At 40.9% G+C, this 20,653-nt stretch overlaps 1 protein-coding gene across 1 annotated transcript in view; it reads right to left on the reverse strand.

Moving 5' to 3' along the window:
* Positions 1-20,653, reverse strand: part of LOC131989470 (uncharacterized) — a 299,290-nt gene that overhangs the window by 209,218 nt on the left and 69,419 nt on the right. The gene's annotated exons all lie outside the window — the stretch shown is intronic.

The following is a 20,653-nucleotide window of genomic DNA, read 5'->3' on the forward strand; positions in this document are numbered from 1 at the left end:
AGAGACCTGCTGGGGATATAGACTGACAGCATGTCCCACATGTGCTTTGTAAAACTAAAGGAGGATTTTCTATTGAAGTCTGAAAACAGCAGGCTGCCAGTGAAGGTTTTGAAGGATTGATCAGCACACAACAATTTGATTTAAATCTGATTATCAATGAAAAATTGGATTTTTAACAAATCATAACAAAATGTCAGCTGAGCTGACTGTCAGGACAGTGAAGTGCAGCTCAGCTGTTTTATTAAAATTAATTAAAATTAGGGGTGCACCGATCGATCGGTCGGCACCGATTTCCTTAATTTTGCGGGATCGGCCGATTCTTTTACCTCAAACCGATCTTATCTAGTGATCTTATCTACCTAGAAGATAACAGCCCCCACTGGCAAAGCAGTGCTCCCAACTTTGTTGCTAAATTTAGCAACTTTTCAGAACCCCTTAGCAACTATTTTTCAAGAAAGTGACTAGAGACAAATCCAGCGACTCCTTCTTACTCTTCTTCTCTAACAAGCTGATAACAAACCGGAGGCCGGCTCATTAAGAAGAGCCGCCATTAGCGGCAGTTAGCTACAGTTAGCTCTGTGTTCACTTAGCGATCTCTGTTTGTTTACAACAAGCAGCAGACACTCTGTACACAGTTAGTGATGTCATTAATTCACAATCACTATGTTTATGATCAGCGGAGACTCTGTGCATAATTAGCCATGCTGCTTTCAGCTGCTGACGTTGTGCACAGTTAGCGATGGTGAAAACCAAACGTCACCTCCAGAGTCTCTAAATCCCTCTGGAGGCTAACTAACTTGTCCCGCCGTGGAAAACCCTCTCCTCTGGTTGTTTCTTCTTCTACAGTTTGGCATCTAGCTGCCACACTGTATCATCAAATGCTACGCTGCCCCCGTGAGGAAGGCACCAGTAATCCAACTTTTTTTTCTTCCAGATATGATGAACTATTCCGGCATCCAGCGACACACGCAGAGTGAGAATCCTTTACTTGTAGTGTTGTGAATCAACTAAGTAAGTTGCTCCAAAGCTCTGTCTCATACTTCTTTCCTTCTAGAGTTGTTCCGATTCCGATACCATATCGGCGAGTACTGGAGTCCAGGCACCGTTTTCCAGTTAGTTCGGTTAGCCCGGGTAGCTTCGTTAGCGCTATTAGCGCAACTACAGTCAAACTCAGTGGCGGCTTGTTCATAAGGGCGATCGGGCGACGCACCACCAAAGGGGGAAAAGGAGGAATTTTTTTTATATCATATTCTTCACAATGTTATAGCGGTTGTGACAGTTCTAGACAGTTGGAGCAGCTCTGTATGTCATTATCCAATCAGCGTAGGGCTGTGCTTCATGAAGTACCGCCCCCTTTGGGCGATTTCAGTCAGGGTGAAAATCGCCCTGACTGCTGTCATTGACTCTCATGTAATGTCAGTTTTTTTCATATTTCAGTCGTTACAATGCATTCTCTATGGGTTCCGGGAGGGCTCGCCCTAACGTGCTTTCGTCATACGTAACGTGAGCATAGACCACGTAACTGCCGCGCAAGTCGCATTCAAGGACATCATGGCAAGTGTACGGAGCAACTTTCACTGAAAGAAATCCCCTTCAGTCGTCGTAGTAACGAAGAAAAATTGGCAACTAAACAATTAGGACCTCCCAGACCAAATTTAAACATAAAACAAGTTTCTACAAAGGGAGGGAAATCATATAACCGGGGATTTTCGCGGAGCTGGTATGAACGGAAAACTTGGCTAGCTGGCTGTGAGGCAGCTAACGCTTTGTTCTGCTACCCTTGCACATTGTTTCATCCTGATGGCAGCACGGCAGACACCACCGCATGGACAACTACAGGAGTCACCGACATGCACCATCTGTCCGAAAAGGTGAAGAAACACGAGTCCTCTAAGACCCACATGGACACTTGTCTGAGGTTTTCTGCGTTTGGGCTGGTGAACATCGCAATGCAGCTGGATGAAAGCTACAGGCTAGCGGTTCGTCGTCACAATGATGAGGTGAGCAAGAACCGGCACATCCTGGCCCGCCTCATCCACTATGTCAAATTTTGTGGCGTGTTTGAGTTAGCTTTGAGAGGAAAAGATGAAAGTGAGGGCTCCAACAACCCAGGCGTTTCTCGTGGCTTGGTTGACTTGGTGGCATCGCTGGATGAGGTGTTTGAGGAGCACTTGAAAACTGCCACAGTTTTCAAGGGGACGTCAAAGACCGTGCAGAATGAGCTCCTGGAAAGCATGCTAGCGGTCATCAGAGGACATGTCACGGAGGAGGTCAAGTCCGCTAAATTTGTTGCCATCCAAGCGGATGAGACCACTGACGTTTCAACACAGACGCAGCTGGTGCTTGTGTTGAGATACGTCGACTCAAAACATGCGGTGCAGGAGCGTTTCTTTGAGTTTCTACCTGTTATGGATTCAACATCTGAGTCGATAGCTAGTGTGCTTATGGACAGACTGAACAGTCTTTTTTCCGAAGGCGAAAGAGAGAAACTCATTGCGCAAGCCTATGATGGAGCCAGTGTGATGAGAGGAGAGAAGGCTGGTGTACAGCAGAAGGTGCGTGCGCATTTCAAAAATGCCCATTATGTGCATTGCTATGCACACCAGCTGAATCTGATCATGCAGCAGGCCACATCTCACGTCCCAGCAGTGAGAGTTTTCTTTTCCGACCTGTGCGGTATTGCCACTTTTTTCACCCGGTCACCAAAACGCACCAGCATACTTGACCAGATCGTTGAAAGAAGGCTGCCAAGAGCTTCATCCACAAGATGGAACTTCAGTAGCAGGATCGTCAACACTGTGCACGAGAACCTTGATGACCTCATGCAGTGTTTTGAATCCATCACGACATCGGGTTCATTTGACAGCACCACAGTGAGGGAGGCATCTGGCTTCCTGAGGATGCTGCAGGATGAGGACCTCCAGTTTTTTCTGCAGCTGTTTCATCAGATCATGCCTCACGTTGACATGCTGTACCAGCAGCTGCAGAAGAAGGACATTGATGCAGTCTTCATCAAGCGTGCCCTCCAGAGCTTCACAAGCAGTGTGCAGGCAATAAGGTAAGATACAATAATATTGTTCAATCCTTCTTAATACTGAACCTTGTCATAAATACACTCACTGGCCACTTTATTAGGTACACATGTGTAACTTAATTCAATGCAATACAATAACTGCTATAAAATCTACATTAATGTAATTTACCGTATACATTTTCAGTTTTTGTTGATGTCAAAAGTTGATTCTACTTTGTTTATTACTGAAGTCATAGTGGATGATTGTGGAGTATTAGAGAGTGCATTATATTGACTGGTGTTCCTAATATTTTGTCCACTCCATTAACATACAAAATATTAGAAACACTTTTCAAGATAATGCAATTTATTACACCACCAGCATCACCACTCACTACAACATCAATAATGAAGATAAAGTAGAATTATCACTTTTCTGACAATGTCAATAAAGCTGAAAATGTAAGTGCTTTGAAAAAGCAGAAGTTATAGCAGCTGTTGTATTGAATTTTATTGCACATGTGTATCTAATGAAGTAGCTGGTGACTGTATATACATTAGGTAAACCTAGATACTATTGTTACTAATAACTAGATAAATATTGGTGTTTTGAAATGAGCATTTTCTTCACTTTTCTAAATGTTACCAGACACTCATATTTTCATGTACTAACACTGTTGGTCTGCTTGCCCTCAGAGACTCCTCTCAACAGCAGCAGGAAGTGGTGACCAGAACCACAAGACCAAGGAGGGCCTTGGGAGAAGAGGACAAGCAGAGGCTGTCAAGGGAGATCTGCAGCACAATCCTGGCTCACGCCAAAGAAAGGTTCTCTTTCAGCGACCACCTTGTGAGTGCCACACTACTACAGGCTGAGATGTTTGAGCAGCACTGCCATACGTTTCCTGTTGAGGCTCTGAATGCCACTCTGAGGGCATATCCCATGCTGAACAAGGCAAAACTCAGGACAGAACTTTCTCTCATCTATGAGAATCCTGAATTCAAGCTGTTGTGGTGCTCTGGCACTGTACCAGGTGCTGCAGAGATACAACCTCCAGGAGACCTTTTCTGAGACTGTGGCTCTGTTGAACATTCTCATAACCACTCCCATGACCACGGCTGAAGCTGAGCGGTGTTTCTCTACCCTGAAGAGAATCAAGACGTTCCTGCGCAATGCAATGGGCCAGGAACGTCTGAATGCACTGGCCATGCTCTCCATGGAGAGGGAGCTAGTCAGGAACATGCCTGATTTCAATGAGAGGGTTATTGATCACTTTGCTGCTTTGAAAGAGAGACGAGCAAAATTTCGATACAAGTAATGTAATGTAGAAATACACTCAATCTTAGTCTCTCTCTGTCACACACACACACACACACACACACACACACACATACATACATATGTGTGTGTATATATATATATATATATATATATATATATACACAAAATCTAATAACTGTTGATGTTGGTTTTTAATAGTTATTTTTTTCATTCAAATGATGATTTCAGGCAATGTGTTCATCTGTTTATATTTGTTTGTTTTCATTTTTGCAAATCTATACAATTGGCCAGAGATTATATTTGTATATAGTTCACTGTTGAATGTGTGCACTTTAATTTGCACTTAAAGATAATTAAACTGCACAAAATCTTTAAAATGTTGTTACTGATATGACAATCTGTACATTTACTCTATTATGTTTCTGCAAATACAAAAGTATTGTTTGTGCAATGTTGAGAAATTTGAATTCACTACCCCTTCATTTGGATTTATATAAACTATTTGTTACAATGTTACATTACAGCTATTTGTAATTAAAAAAAACAATACTTTAAAGAACTGTAAATAAATACTTGTTTTTGACTTATACTTGTTTTTGACTTGTATGTCCCCTTCATAATTAATGGTAAAGCAAGCATATCCATCCATGTTCAAAGATATTTTAAGGTAAACTGATTCACAGTTTATCTCTCTGTTGATCTTCATTTGTAGAGCCACTGTAGCTGTTATTGCTATTGCTATCTATTATTACTATTATTGTCATTATTATCATCACCATTATTATAGGCTACAACTACAATCCTAATAAAACATACTAATTCAGTACCAAACAGACTGATATTTCAAAATGTAGCTACATTCAAATTTAGTTCCTTCTGTCAACAAAAGTTTCAAATACAGTCATTTCTATCAATATTTATCTCTAATATCTCCTCCAAAGCTGCCTGTCATAGATTAAATTCACCAAATAACATTAGCCAAATCCCTGTGTGGTGATAAAATAGATTATAAACTTTAGCCGAAAATACGACCAACAACTGATACATGTACAACTGCCCTACAACAGAGGTGAATGTATATGCAGACAAAGGTGTCAACAAGACATTTAATAAATGGTAAGGGCCGCTGGAAAATGACTTTCATCTCAAGACCACAGTCACATCTAGACTCTAGCTGACTGGACTGGAGGCTAGCATCTCTCCTCCTGCCTCTGGAGTAGCAGCAGCAGCTGTACATGGAGCTTTAGTGCTGCTTATGCCACAAAGTTCTAGATGTTTACTAGTGCTGGGCCGTTAACACCATTAACATCGTTAACGGACATTAACGGCGTTAAAAAGGTCTCTTCTCTCTCTTCTCCTGCCTCGCGCTGACAGCTGATCTAGTAGCGCCGCACGGCTGTGCATATGCGCATCCTTTGTGCAAAACGGGGCCCCTATTGGATCGCGGGGCCCTACTCACTCTAAGTGTTCTGCGTGTAGGCAGGGGCGGCCCTGAATATAATATAGCGAATAGTGGCGAGCAAAACAGTAACATGTCATACTCCTGTACTAATTTATTGGCATTACTGTAGATGGCCTATATTTTGCATTTTGTTGTCCAAGTAGCTGTTACTTTGTTCAGTGACAATAAAGTTCAATCTAATCGAATCTAATGACCGTTGATTGAGGGTGGGTGGTGGCAGTGGGGCTCAATGGGGCTCAGCACCCCTAAAGCTCTGACCCTAGAATCGCCCCTGAACGAAACCAAGAACTCAGGACACTTTATTTAGGCCTATGGTTGCAGTTCTTTTGTTAGTTTGTCCTGTCAAAAGTTCAATATTTCATTAACTCCCTCAGACATTGTGATTTCCTTTATTTGTTAAAGAAAAATACTGCTGTGTTATTGTTTTTTAATAAAATAAGATTCAAACATTGAAGGTGTATGCTGTGAGTTATAAAAGAAACGGTATCGGCCAAAATCAGAATCGGCAGGTCAGGCTTTTTAAAAATCGGTGATCGGCCAGAAAATTGCAATCAGTGCACAACTAATTAAAATGTGTCCCAGGAGGAAACATATAGGGAATGGGTTTAAAATAAAGTTAACTTTTCATTACTACCGTACCCGGGTTACCAGAGCTGGGCGGGCTAGAGTGGCTGGCTCCCATCTTAGAGTTATCTCAATCTTTGTCTTGTGTTGGATTCAACATAAAACCAGCAGACGATGATCCTCCAGTTGTTTGCCTCCAAAGATCAGTCGCTGTTGATCTACTACAACACACACACACACACACACACACACACACACACACAGGGTCAAACTGTACTGTACAACACTCCACTTTAATACTGGAACATATACTTCACATCATATGTGATATGTGTATTAATCATATTGATATTATATATCATATTTATACAATATTCTTGTCCTTTTGCACATTCTACTTATTAACATACTCTTATACTCCTTAGTATATTATCTATCATATGTATATCTTGTATAGTCAAGTATTTATATGCATAAATAATGCCGGTACAATATATCATATTATATCATATTTGTGTAAATATCTAAATATATTTATACATTTTACATATGATATGTTATGTAGGTATGTACACCCAGAGCTGGAATGTAACTAAGTACATTTACTCAAGTACTGTACTTAAGTACAGTTTTGAGGTACTTGTACTTTACTTGAGTATTTGCTTTTTATGTATTTTATACTTATACTTTACTACATTTAGAGGAAATATTGTACTTTTTACTCCACTACATTTAGCTGACAGCTTTAGTGACTTTTCAGGTCAAGATTTAACTTGTTTTTAGGCGATTGGACTTTTTCTTTTTTTAATTAAACCTCGTAACAGCATATTAAGTAGTTAAAATAAGCCCTATCTTGAGAAAGTTAAAATGTGCTAACATAAATGCATCAATAATAATAATAATAATAATAATCTAATAATATATTTGAAATATATCATACAATGTAAGTTGGTCCTTTCTGTTTAACAGGTACTTTTACTTTTGATACTTTAAGTACATTTTGATGCTGATACTTTTGTACTTTTACTTCAGTAAGTTTTGAATGCAGGACTTTTACTTGTAGTGGAGTCATTTCACAGTGTGGTATTAGTACTTTTACTTAAGTAAAGGATCTGAATACTTTTTCCACGACTGTGTACACCCTGCACAGGCTAAATATATGACACATTGCTATGTTATTGTTATTATTACTACTAGTAGTATTATTATTAATATATACATATACTGTTGCTGCCATTACTATTATAACTATATCCTGTGATATACTAATCAAATCAAACTTTATTTATATAGCGCTTTTCATACATAAAAATGCAACACAAAGTGCTTTACAAAAAATAAGAAAAAACAAACAATAAAAATGACAAAACCCACCCCTCCCTCCCCCACATACACATCTGTAAGTATACATACACAAACATGCACACACGCATTTAGTCACGCACGCACACAAGCACACACTCAGACTCACACACAGCACATATTGATTGACAGTGTAGAGACATGGCAAGGCCCACAGCCATAGAGGACGCCGTCACAGAGACCACCAGGACCCGGGGAGACCGAGGCGGACTCCACACATGGTGCAGAGCCGCCCAGCCCCCCGGGCCCAGGGAGTCCCCAAGACCACATCCCCACGGGCAGACCCAACACACCCCCCAGTGAGGGGGCCCCCATGAGGAAACACTGGAGCTAAAGACTAAAAGACTAAAAGACAACAGGACAGGATAAAAACTAAAAGACTAAAAGACTAAAAGACAACAGGACAGGATAAAAACTAAAAGACTAAAAGACAACAGGATAAAAACTAAAAGACTAAAAGACAACAGGACAGGATAAAAACTAAAAGACTAAAAGACAACAGGACAGGATAAAAACTAAAAGACTAAAAGACAACAGGACAAGATAAAAACTAAAAGACTAAAAGACAACAAAAAGACAACAGGACAAGATAAAAACTAAAAGACTAAAAGACAACAGGACAGGATAAAAACTAAAAGACTAAAAGACAACAGGACAAGATAAAAACTAAAAGACTAAAAGACAACAGGATAAAAACTAAAAGACTAAAAAACAACAGGACAGGATAAAAACTAAAAGACTAAAAGACAACAGGATAAAAACTAAAAGACTAAAAAACAACAGGATAAAAACTAAAAGACTAAAAAACAACAGGACAGGATAAAAACTAAAAGACTAAAAGACAACAGGATAGGATAAAAACTAAAAGACTTAGAGACAACAGGATAGAAAATAAAAGATAAAAACTAAAATACAACAGGAATAAATAAATAAATAAGTAGTAAAATAATCAGTTAAAAGCTAGACCAAACAGGTGGGTCTTGAGCCTCCTTTTAAAAACATCAACAGTCTCTGCGGTCCTGATGTCCTCTGGCAGGCTGTTCCAAAGGCGTGGGCCATAACGGCTGAATGCAGCCTCCCCGTAGGTTTTAGTTTTAACTCTTGGAATGATTAAAAGGCCGGTGCCAGAGGACCTCAGGACCCGCGACGGTTGATATGATAAAAGCATATCAGATAGATAAGATGGCCCAAGACCGTTAAGACATTTAAAAACTAATAAAAGAACCTTAAAATCAATCCTGAAACACACGGGGAGCCAATGCAGTGATTTTAAAACCGGTGTAATGTGCTCCCGCCCTCTGGTCCTCGTCAGCACGCGTGAGGCTGAGTTTTGTAATAATTGTAGGTTGTGGATGCTGTTTTTGGGAAGACCAGAGAGCAGGGCATTACAATAGTCTAAACGACAAGAGATAAAAGCATGCATCAGCACCTCCGTGTTGGCCTGGGAGAGAAACGGGCGGACTCTGGCTATGTTCTTAAGATGGTAAAAACCTATCTTTGTTGTATTTTTAATATGTCAAAAATGACGCCCAGGTTCTTTATGTAACAGGGTGTTAAAGTAAATTCTGTGATGATGTTAAAATAGATTGTTAAACTAGTAAGACTCATATTGTGGAGAACACAGGCTTGAATGTTGAAAAGGGAGTTTGATTCATGTCTTGATATTGTTATCGGTGATCTGCATTGTGGTCTGGATCTGCGAGATCTGACTCGATTGCTTTGGTCTCCGCCCACTTTACCCAGGGGAAATTGCGCTAGTTCTCTCATATCAGTAAATGCTGTTATGAAGGAAAACATCGCTCACGCTTTGTGATAATTTCTCCCTGTTTTCAGGTGTGTTGTCAGCGGTTCATGCTGTTGAAATTGTTGTTATAATGTTGTAATATGTTTTGTGTGTTGGGAGACTGTTTATGGAGTATTTTGAATTTAGTTGGGAGTAGTTTTGCTGAGCACGTGCGTGCGTGTGTGTGTAAACAATGTCCCTGCGTTTTTTGCAGCGTTCAACCGGCAACTGTAACTGTTTCTGTCGCATATTAATTCATATGTACACTTTGTTAAGGGAATGTTTCAAGTTGTTTGTGGATTGTATATATGTGGAAACATATCAGTAAATGCTGTTATGAAGGAAAACATCGCTCACGCTTTGTGATAATTTCTCCCTGTTTTCAGGGGCGCAACATTTTGGAGGCACCGCTGGGATCGGGTGAGACAAGGTTTGACTTCTGCCAGCAACAGACGTCCCCTGCTCTCATTCAGTCCCGTTCAACTTACCCAGGCAGGCAGCATTCAGTGACTTACACGGTGGCAGTTCAAGTGTCTACAACACAGAGCACAAGCAATCTGAGGTGAACTTAAGTCACCAGGAGCGCTATTGCCAAGATTTAGCACACAAACTGCTATTGCTACAGTACACTGAGTTGTTGCCACAGCGACAATGGAGTCAACTGAGACAGATACATTGCAGTTGGAAATAATTGGACTTTTGTGTAAACTGCCAGCAGACAAGCTAAAACTACTATGCGACTCTCTTGCTATTGCTGGAACAGACTTTGAACATGTAGCAGGAAAAAATAGAGCATCATTAATCACAATGATAAGTAACCACCTGCAGAGGGAGGAGTTACAGGAACTTGAGGATATGGGAATGGCAGAGCTCCTTTCCTTCAAAGACGAAATAAGTGAGCTCTGTGATGAGGTAGCTACGGCTCTGCACGTCACTGAGCCTCAAGCATCACTAAATAAAGAGCAAAATAGAGAGGACAAGACACAGGGCAATACATCACCAGGAAGCAGGCCCCCTCAGTTACAGCCACTGCCACCTACAGGAAGTATTAATGGAGGAAATGAACATAAGGCTCAGGTCGCCACACTCCTCCACAGAACGTCAGCCTCAGGTACAGGCCTAGGACAAACCCCTATCCCCTGGCATAAAGAATTTAAAATATCTGGACAAATTGGAGAACCAGGACAAAAAGACCGCCTCACATTTTCCAGCTTAGCCCGGCAGATTGAGCACGGCCTCCTCAAAGGCTTCCCAGAGACTGAAATTGTGGATGCTGTCATAAGAGCCATTGTTCCAGGAATGCAGTTGCGCAGTTACTTAGAAGGGAAAAGTGACCTCACACTACCAACATTGAGAAGGATACTCCGTTGTCATTACCAAGAAAAGAGTGCGACAGAGTTATATAAGCAGCTGTCATCTGAAGCCCAGGGCACAAAAGAGAATCCTCAAAACTTCCTCATCCGTGCTCTGGATCTAAGGCAGAAGATTCTGTTTGCCTCACAAGAGTCAGAGTCAGGCTTAAGGTATGATCCAGTGCTTGTGCAGAATATGTTTCTTCACTCAGTTATGACTGGCTTGCAGAACGATAATATCAAACGGGACCTCCAGCCATATTTAGAGCAAGCTAGTGTTTCTGATGAACTCCTGTTTGAGAAACTGAATACTGCATGTGCCTATGAAAGTGAGAGGCAAGACAAGAAAAAAATGACAACACCACAGCAACCTGTAGCCGTTCACTCTGCTCAGTCTGACCACACTCCAGCTGAAAAGAAGGAGAAAACAAGCAAGTCAAGTTACAGTAATAATCAAACTGATATTCTCACAGAACTGCAGGAGATGAAAGCTAACATGTCCCTCTTAAAAGACCTTAAGGCTGAAGTGGCTTCCATTAAAGAGTCTATGCAGCAGCCCTCTTACTTACCCAGGCAGCACCCAGACTCATCAGCTGCACCAGACTGCTCTCCACATCAGCCAGCACCAGTCCACTATCACCCACCACAGAGACACTGGGCTGCTCCTGTCCCCGCAGCACAACACGGATATCCTCCACTCAACCAAAGGTTTGGCAACCAACATGCTCCTCCCACATCTGCACCACGCCGTAGAGGGAGATGTTATGCTTGTCAGCAGACAAATACTGAAGACTGCAGTCACTGCTTCAAGTGTGGCAGTAGTGAACACTTCTCAGTCGGTTGCAGAATGGGAAGACCAGGCCAATTCAGAGGGAATGGTTTAAACGGGCAAGGGTTACCCCAGCGGGGCAGGGAGTGACCGTCTCATCAACAGTGCCCCAAATTTGTGCATACTGTGGTGCACATGGAAGAAATGTGAGGCTGAGACGATGTGCATCATGTAAAGGTGTGTTATACTGTTCTAAGGCATGTCAACAAGAACAGTGGGAAGTTCACAGGAATCAATGTTCAACAACCTCATGCAATACAGTCCGAACCATACCACAGAAGAGAAAACAAGTCAAAGTTGCTCCGCTAGTTGGAAAGAAATATCTAATTGACTGCCATATTCAAGGCCAGCAGGTTAGAGCTCTGTGGGACTCTGGCTCACAAGTGACTGTAATGAGTGAACAATGGAAAACAGAGCACTTACCACATGTAACATTGAGGGACATTTCTGAACTCCTTGAAGCTGATGAAACTTTAAACCTCATTGCAGCAAATGGGGGAGACATGCCATACACAGGATGGATAGAGGTGACATTTAAATTAGCTTCAGATGGAGCCCCCACAGCAGAGGTCATTGTTCCCACTCTAATTATCAAAGGTAACAGTCTGGCTCAACCTATCATTGGCTCAAATGTTATTGGACTGATTGTTGCTACTGAGCTGCAGCAGGATAATGCCACCGATAAACAGCAGCTAATCAAAACTGTCCAAGCAGCTTTTCCTGGCTTTGGGATGGATCAAGCTGAAGTTTTTGTAGAACAAATTACTGCTGAGCAACACCCACACGAGTATGTAGTCAAGACGACCAGAGAGCGAGTGCATGTCCCCAAACACACATCTGTAAAAGTAGAGTGTCGCGTTTTGACAGCACCTTTGCAAGAAGAGGCAACACTGATTTTTGAGCCTAGTGTTGATCCACAGTGGCCAGAGGGCCTTGAGTTCACTGATACTCTTGTGACGCTGAGGAAGGCAGCAAAGCCATTCATAATTGTTGATGTGCAAAATCCAACAGATCATGACATAGTGCTCACTGGCAGAACTGTTATTGGGACAGTACAGCAAGTTCAAGCAGTTTACCCAGCGACAATCTTTGAACGGCCCTGCACCACCCCTCCAGTAACAGTGAGTAATGTGGGAGTAAGGAATGAACAAGCCTCTGGTGAATGGGACCCCCCAGTTGACTTGAACCATCTCAGCCCACCTGTAGAAGAAATAGTGAAACAAATGTTAAAAGAAGAGTCAGACTCCTTCTCTAACTCTGATGATGACATTGGCTGTATTGAGAATCTGCAGCTCGCCATCTCACTGAGAGACACCGAACCTGTGGCCAAGACTTACCTCTCTGTACCAAAACCACTGTATCAAGAGATGAAGAGCTACCTACATGATCTCATCACACAAGGCTGGGTGCGCAAATCAAACTCGCCCTATGCATCTCCAGTTGTGTGTGTTCGGAAAAAGGATGGAAGCTTACGCCTGTGTATAGACTACCGTGAGTTAAACCGCAGGACTGTACCAGACCGTCAGCCCATCCCCAGGGTGCAAGATATCATGGATGGCCTGGGTGGCAACTCATGGTTTTCACTCTTAGACCAGGGGAAAGCCTACCATCAGGGGTTCATGGCAGAAGAGAGCCGCCACCTAACTGCTTTTGTCACCCCCTGGGGCTTGTATGAATGGATTCGAATCCCCTTTGGTCTAATGAACGCACCAGCTGCCTTCCAGCAATGCATGGAAGAATGTCTTGAAGGGGTTCGAGATGAGATTTGTGTACCATATCTTGACGATGTCCTTGTGTTCAGTCAGTCATTTGAAAGCCATGTTGAAAATGTCAGAACTGTGCTGAGGCGATTGAGAGAGCATGGCATAAAGTTGAAACCGGCCAAGTGTGAGATGTTTCGACGGGAGGTTCGCTATCTCGGGCGAGTCGTTTCATCAGAGGGCAGTAAAATTGATCCTGCTGACACCATAGCTGTCAGAGCCTTAAAAGACAAGCCACCAACCACTGTGGGAGAATTAAGAGCCCTCATGGGTCTCCTGAGTTATTATCGTCAGTACATTCGTGATTTCTCTCAAATCGCTGCCCCTCTCTACGACCTCATGAGAACCCCTGCTGATGTGCAAAAGACTGATGAACGTGGTAAAAGAACGAGACAGCTTAAAAGAAAACACAATGGAGCGCCCTCCAACCAGCCCATTGTGTGGACAGAGAAACATCAGCAGTTGCTTGAGGGACTTTTGGACCACTTAGTGGAGCCGCCAATTCTTGCCTTTCCTGATTTTAACAAACCTTTTGTTCTACACACAGACGCTTCTAACCTGGGCCTGGGGGCGGTTTTGTATCAGGAACAGGAAGGAAAACTGCGTGTAATTGCATATGCGTCACGAGCACTCACCACATCCGAGAAGAACTACCATTTTCATTCTGGAAAATTGGAGTTCCTCGCCCTTAAATGGGCCGTGTGTGAAAAGTTCAGGGACTATTTGATCAGCTCATCATGCACTGTGTACACGGACAATAATCCGCTCACCTATGTCTTGTCCACAGCGAAACTAAATGCAACTGGATGCAGATGGGTTGCTGAATTAGCGGATTTTCACCTCACCATTCGATACCGGCCGGGAAGAGAAAACATTGATGCTGACACTCTCTCTCGGATGCCAGTGGATATCGACACCATGGTGAAAGACTGCACTGAGGAAATGTCATCTCGTTCAGTACAAGCAGTAGTACAGTCAGTTGAAGACCCAAATCTTAACACAGTGTGGTCCATGGCTCTGTCTGCTCAGTGCAAAGACATCAACAAGTCAGATGATCAGCCTCTCTCGCTGGCAGAGATTTGTCATGCTCAGAAGGAAGATAAAAATATCGGCCCAGTGATTGAGTGTCGTCAGTTGAAAAAGAGACCTGAAAACAAACAGTTAAAATCATTCAGTGTGCAAAGTAAAAGGCTGATGAGTGAATGGGAAAACTCACCTTGGATGATGATGGCATCCTGCGTCGAAAAACAGCCACACGAACACAGCTAATTTTGCCAGAAAAGTACAAGGCAACTGTTCTAAAGGAGTTGCATGATGATATGGGGCACCAAGGAATTGACCGAACCACTTCACTGGTAAGAGAACGCTTCTTTTGGCCATATATGCAACAGGACATTGAACATTATGTGGCTCGAAGCTGTTCATGTTTGAAACAGAAGAAGCCCAGCCGAGAGATTAGAGCCCCCCTAACCAACATTGTCACAACTCAGCCCTTTGAGTTAGTCTCCATTGATTTTTTACATATTGACCGGTGTGCAGGCGGATATGAGTACATTTTGGTTGTTATTGACCATTTCTCAAGATTTGCCCAAGCTTACGCCACAACCTCCAAGTCAGCAAAAACAGTGGCAGATAAACTTTTCAATGATTATGCATTGAAGTTTGGATTCCCTCAGCGCATCCATCATGATCAAGGTGGCGAATTTCAAAACCAGCTCCTAGCACAGCTGAAGAAGACTTCTGGAGTGCTAGGTTCGCGAACAACACCATACCACCCTGAGGGAAATGGACAAGTTGAACGCTTCAATCGTACACTCATACAGATGCTGAGAACACTGACAGAAAAAGAGAAATCAAGCTGGAAAGACTCATTGAACAAGTTGGTTTTTGCCTACAACAGTACAAGATGTGAAGTCACTGGCTTTTCTCCCTTTTATCTTCTTCTTGGGAGGACCCCAAGACTGCCTGTCGACATACTCTTCCGCTTGACGCCAGCAACAGGTACACCTGACCACAGAGAATACATGCGCAAGTGGCGAGAAGAGATGCAGGAAGCCTACGAGATCACAAAGAACAACGCGAGAAAATCAGCCGAAAGAGGCAAAAGAAATCATGATCGCAAAGTGAGGAGCTCAGAGTTAGAACCAGGAGACCGTGTTCTGGTCAGAAACTTGACCCCGAGAGGAGGAACTGGCAAGCTACGCAGCCATTGGGAAGAAATTATCCACAAGGTGGTTCGCAGAGTAAATAAAGATGCTCCAGTTTATGAAGTTGTACCAGAGCAAGGAAAGGGGAGAGATAACAGGATACTACATCGCAATCTCTTGCTCCCGTGCGATCACCTGCCCTTGGAAGTTCCCCTGAAAGTCGCCAGACCACAGAGAAAGAAACAGACAAATGAGGGGACAACCAATACTCAGCAAGAGGATGACAGTGATGAGGACTCAGAGGATGACTGGTTCTATGACCTGCCTCAACAGCCTCCTCACGATGCACAGCCGCAGGCATGTAATGAAGAGGAACATACAGGCCCGTCAGCAGACTCTGAACCTATAAGAGCACATGACAAACAAGGAGAGGAACAGGAAAGACCGCTACAGCTGGAGGAGGATCATAGCAGGATTGATTTGCTTGATGGGGATGAAATACAAGAGGGACTGGAAATTCTTGGAGACGACTCTGTACCGCCACCTCTGTCACCCCCTTCATGTGAAAGCCAAAGTGACCACAGACAGGAACAAGAGCGGCCGAGGAGGGAGCGACGACCACCAAAGTTATTCACCTATAATGAGTTTGGTAATCCAGTCTGCTACAGTATGGGCGTCCCGGCCAGATCCATGTATAGGTGTAACCCAATGCAACACTACAGAGCCCGTCAACTAGTGACCATGTGGCCAGATTCTGTTCAGGCCCCCACTTATCAACCTGTGCTTCTGTACGGGTAACCACAGACATTTAATGTAGGCCTACTCTTTTTTTTTTGAGCTGAATGTACATTTTTATATGCAGTTGTGAGCCTTCTTCATAGACTTTTGAGGAAGCGGAGTGCTCACACATACGTGTACCACTATACACATGGACTTATGAGGAAACAGAGTGTTTATACACACATAAACTCATACTGGACCTGTTACATTCAAGGATTTTGGGTGTGTCTACATACGAACTGTTGAAAATCTGAATTGCATACTGTGTAACTGCCTTACTCATTGAATGTCGAGGACGACATCTATGTTGAGGGGGAGTGTGTAACAGGGTGTTAAAGTAAATTCTGTGATGATGTTAAAATAGATTGTTAAACTAGTAAGACTCATATTGTGGAGAACACAGGCTTGAATGTTGAAAAGGGAGTTTGATTCATGTCTTGATATTGTAATCGGTGATCTGCATTGTGGTCTGGATCTGCGAGATCTGACTCGATTGCTTTGGTCTCCGCCCACTTTACCCAGGGGAAATTGCGCTAGTTCTCTCATATCAGTAAATGCTGTTATGAAGGAAAACATCGCTCACGCTTTGTGATAATTTCTCCCTGTTTTCAGGTGTGTTGTCAGCGGTTCATGCTGTTGAAATTGTTGTTATAATGTTGTAATATGTTTTGTGTGTTGGGAGACTGTTTATGGAGTATTTTGAATTTAGTTGGGAGTAGTTTTGCTGAGCACGTGCGTGCGTGTGTGTGTAAACAATGTCCCTGCGTTTTTTGCAGCGTTCAACCGGCAACTGTAACTGTTTCTGTCGCATATTAATTCATATGTACACTTTGTTAAGGGAATGTTTCAAGTTGTTTGTGGATTGTATATATGTGGAAACATATCAGTAAATGCTGTTATGAAGGAAAACATCGCTCACGCTTTGTGATAATTTCTCCCTGTTTTCAGGGGCGCAACATTTACACATTGTGAGGTTTTAAAATCTCGTAGTTTTGGTAAAAGTTTCTCTCTCTTGCCTTCAGGACAGATGACTAAAACCTCTGTTTTGTCCTGGTTGAGCTGTAGGAAGTTCACTGCCATCCATGACTTGATATCTAAAATACAGTTTAAAAGGGAATCAATTGGCTCAGTGTCATCAGGAGACACGGCGATGTACAGTTGTGTGTCATCAGCGTAGCTGTGGAAGCTGATGCCGTGTCTCCTGATGACGTCCCCAAGGGGAAGCATATACAGATTAAAAAGAATTGGACCTAAAATTGACCCTTGGGGAACCCCACACTTGATTTCATGTGTTCTGGAGGAGCATGTATCCATACTTACAAAGAAACTTCGATCTGAGAGATAAGAACTGAACCAGTTAAAAACAGAACCAGAGAGGCCGACCAGGGTTCGGAGTCTGTTTAATAAAATGTGATGGTCTACTGTATCAAAGGCGGCGCTGAGATCCAGTAGAACCAAGACTGTTAATTTCTGTGAATCTAAATAACACCTGAAGTCATTTAAAATCTTTAAAAGAGCTGACTCGGTACTGTGGTTCATTCTAAAACCAGATTGATATTTCTCTAAAATGTTGTTTCTATTTAAAAAATAATTTAACTGGTTAAAAAACAGTTTTTCTAAAATTTTACATAAAAATGGTAAGTTGGATACAGGCCGGTAGTTATTTAAAATGTTGGGGTCTAAATTACTCTTCTTCAGAAGGGGCTTCACCACTGCCGTTTTGTAGGCAGTGGGGAAGACACCCGTCTGAAGAGAGCAATTCACAACATTTAAAATCTGTTCCTCAAAGAAAGCATAAAATGATTTTAAGAGCGATGTGGGAATAGGATCTAAAAGGCAGGTTGTTGGGTTTGCTTGGGAGAAAACTCGACCAAGTGTCCTTGCATCAACCAGGGCAAAACTCTCCAGTGTTTCCTCAGATAAGAGCGATGGTTCAGGTGTGTTACATTCTGGGATAAAAGACTGGATCTGATACCATCGATCTTACTTCTGAAGTGGTCTGCAAAGTCCTCGCAGAGGACCTCTGATGGTGTCGTGAGCTTTATTAAAACTGGTGTTGGTTAAAAGATCGAAGGTGGAGAAAAGAAACCTGGGGTTGTTTTTATTGTCTGTGATGAGTTTACTACTATCATTATTATTATTATACTGGCCTTATTATTATGATTATTATATATTATTTACCATATTATTATTACTATTGTTATTATATATGAACCTAATCTGATCTGTAGTCCATCATTTTAGCATTAGACTAAACTCTGCACGCTTCAACTGGTCATTTTAATCATGAACAGTTGTAGGTTACAAGAGATTTTACCTGGGACTCCTTCAACAGACTCGATCTTCTTCTTCTTCTGCAGCACTGTGACGCTCTTAAACTGCTCCTCTGTGTCGTTGTTAACTGGCCTCTTTAATTAAATATGAACAAAGACCGTGACAAACATTTCTCTGAGCTGCTCTCTTCGCTCGGTGCGGAGTAATAAACAGGGCGGTGTCTGATAACTGCGGAGGAGCTGAGAAAAATACTTTCACTTTCATTCTCATCATTAAAGACGTAAACACCAACTGTTTACTGACCTTTACGTGACCAACAATCATTAAACCCCCTGAAACAGCCCCATGATGATTCAGGGATTTTAAAAATGTATTATTGTTTTTATTTTTTTATTATTTTACATTTTACTCACTGTGTATCTCATAATTCTTTTATCTCTTAATTCTGACTTTTTATCTCATAATTTTGACTCTTTATCTCATAATAGAGTTTTTATCAATTAATTATGATTTTTGTATCTCACAATAATGGCTTTTTATCCCATAATTATTAGTTTATCTCATAATTTCGACTTTTTTGTCTCATAATTATGACTGTTTATCAAATAATTATGACTTTTTTTCCTCATAATTTTGACTATTTATAATCTCATAATTGTGACTTTTTATCTCATTATTAAGACTTTTTATCTCATAATTATGACTTTTTATCCCGTAAACAGTTATTTTTATTTTTTATTATTTTTATTTTACATCTTACTCACTGTGTTAATCTATTTCAGTGCGATATATAAAAGAGGAATCTGTGGAATCAGCAGGATCAGGAAGTGGGAACAACTCAAAAATGTCTTTTGTGCACAATAACACAGTTAAAATGACATTAATCATAAAAAAGAAGAAGAAAGAACGCAAGTTGAGTTTCTCTGACTTTAATGTTGAGATATCCATGAAATCTATATTTTCAGGTTATGCACAGAACTGAGACGTGTCAGTATGCTGCTGTAGAATTACTGTACAAACTTATACTAATATAAATAACACTAATAGTGTTGTTACTCAGAAGCCAATAGTAAACTGTGAATTTACACTTGGAATAATGCATAAATATATTATTAATATTAATAATAATAATAATTAACAACGTTTCTCGTTATATGAATGCAGAATGACAATTTGATGACAAAAAGCATATATATCTGAATATATTTAAACAACAGAAAAATTGCAATAGATGTCCACATGCAACATGAAATATAAAAATCAAATAGATATTCTACATAATGTCATGTAGCAGAGTGGAAATGTGTCACTGTGTGACTTTTTACACTAAACTAAACCTGATAGAGTCCTTTTTGCAGAGGAGCTGCAGTGCCCTCTACAGGTCTATTTCAAAATGTAGACTTTTTTTAGTCTAATAATCATGACTTTTTTATCTTATAATTGTGACTTTTTATCTTATAATTTCCACCTTTTTTATCTCATAATATGACTTTTTATCCCATAACTTTGACTTTCTTTTATCTCATAATCACAACTTTTTTACTCATGATTTCAACTTTGTCTATCTCATAATTTAGACTTTTTTTTATCAAATAATTTTGACTTTTTACCTCATAACTATAACTTTTAACTCAAAATTTAGACTTCTTTTTTAATCTAATAATAATGACTTTTTATCTCAAAATTTCGACTTTTTCAATCTCATAATTATTACTTTTTTATCTCATAATATGACTTTTAATCTAATAATTGTGAGTTTTTATCTCATGATTTTGACTTTCTATCTCATTATTACATTTTTTCATAATAATTACTTTTTATCTCATAATAATTACTTTTTATCTCAAAATTTAGACTTTTTAAAATGTAAAAATCATGACTTTTTATCTCATAATATGACTTTTCATCCCATAACTTTGACTTTCTTTTATCTCATAATCACAACTTTTTAACTCATGATTTCAACTTTGTCTGTCTCATAATCATGACTTTTTATCTCATAATTGTGACTTTTTATCTCGTAATTTTGACTTTTAAAATTCTCATAG

Source organism: Centropristis striata, chromosome 17 (genome assembly GCF_030273125.1).
Source record: "Centropristis striata isolate RG_2023a ecotype Rhode Island chromosome 17, C.striata_1.0, whole genome shotgun sequence".
Taxonomy (NCBI): Eukaryota; Metazoa; Chordata; class Actinopteri; order Perciformes; family Serranidae; genus Centropristis; species Centropristis striata.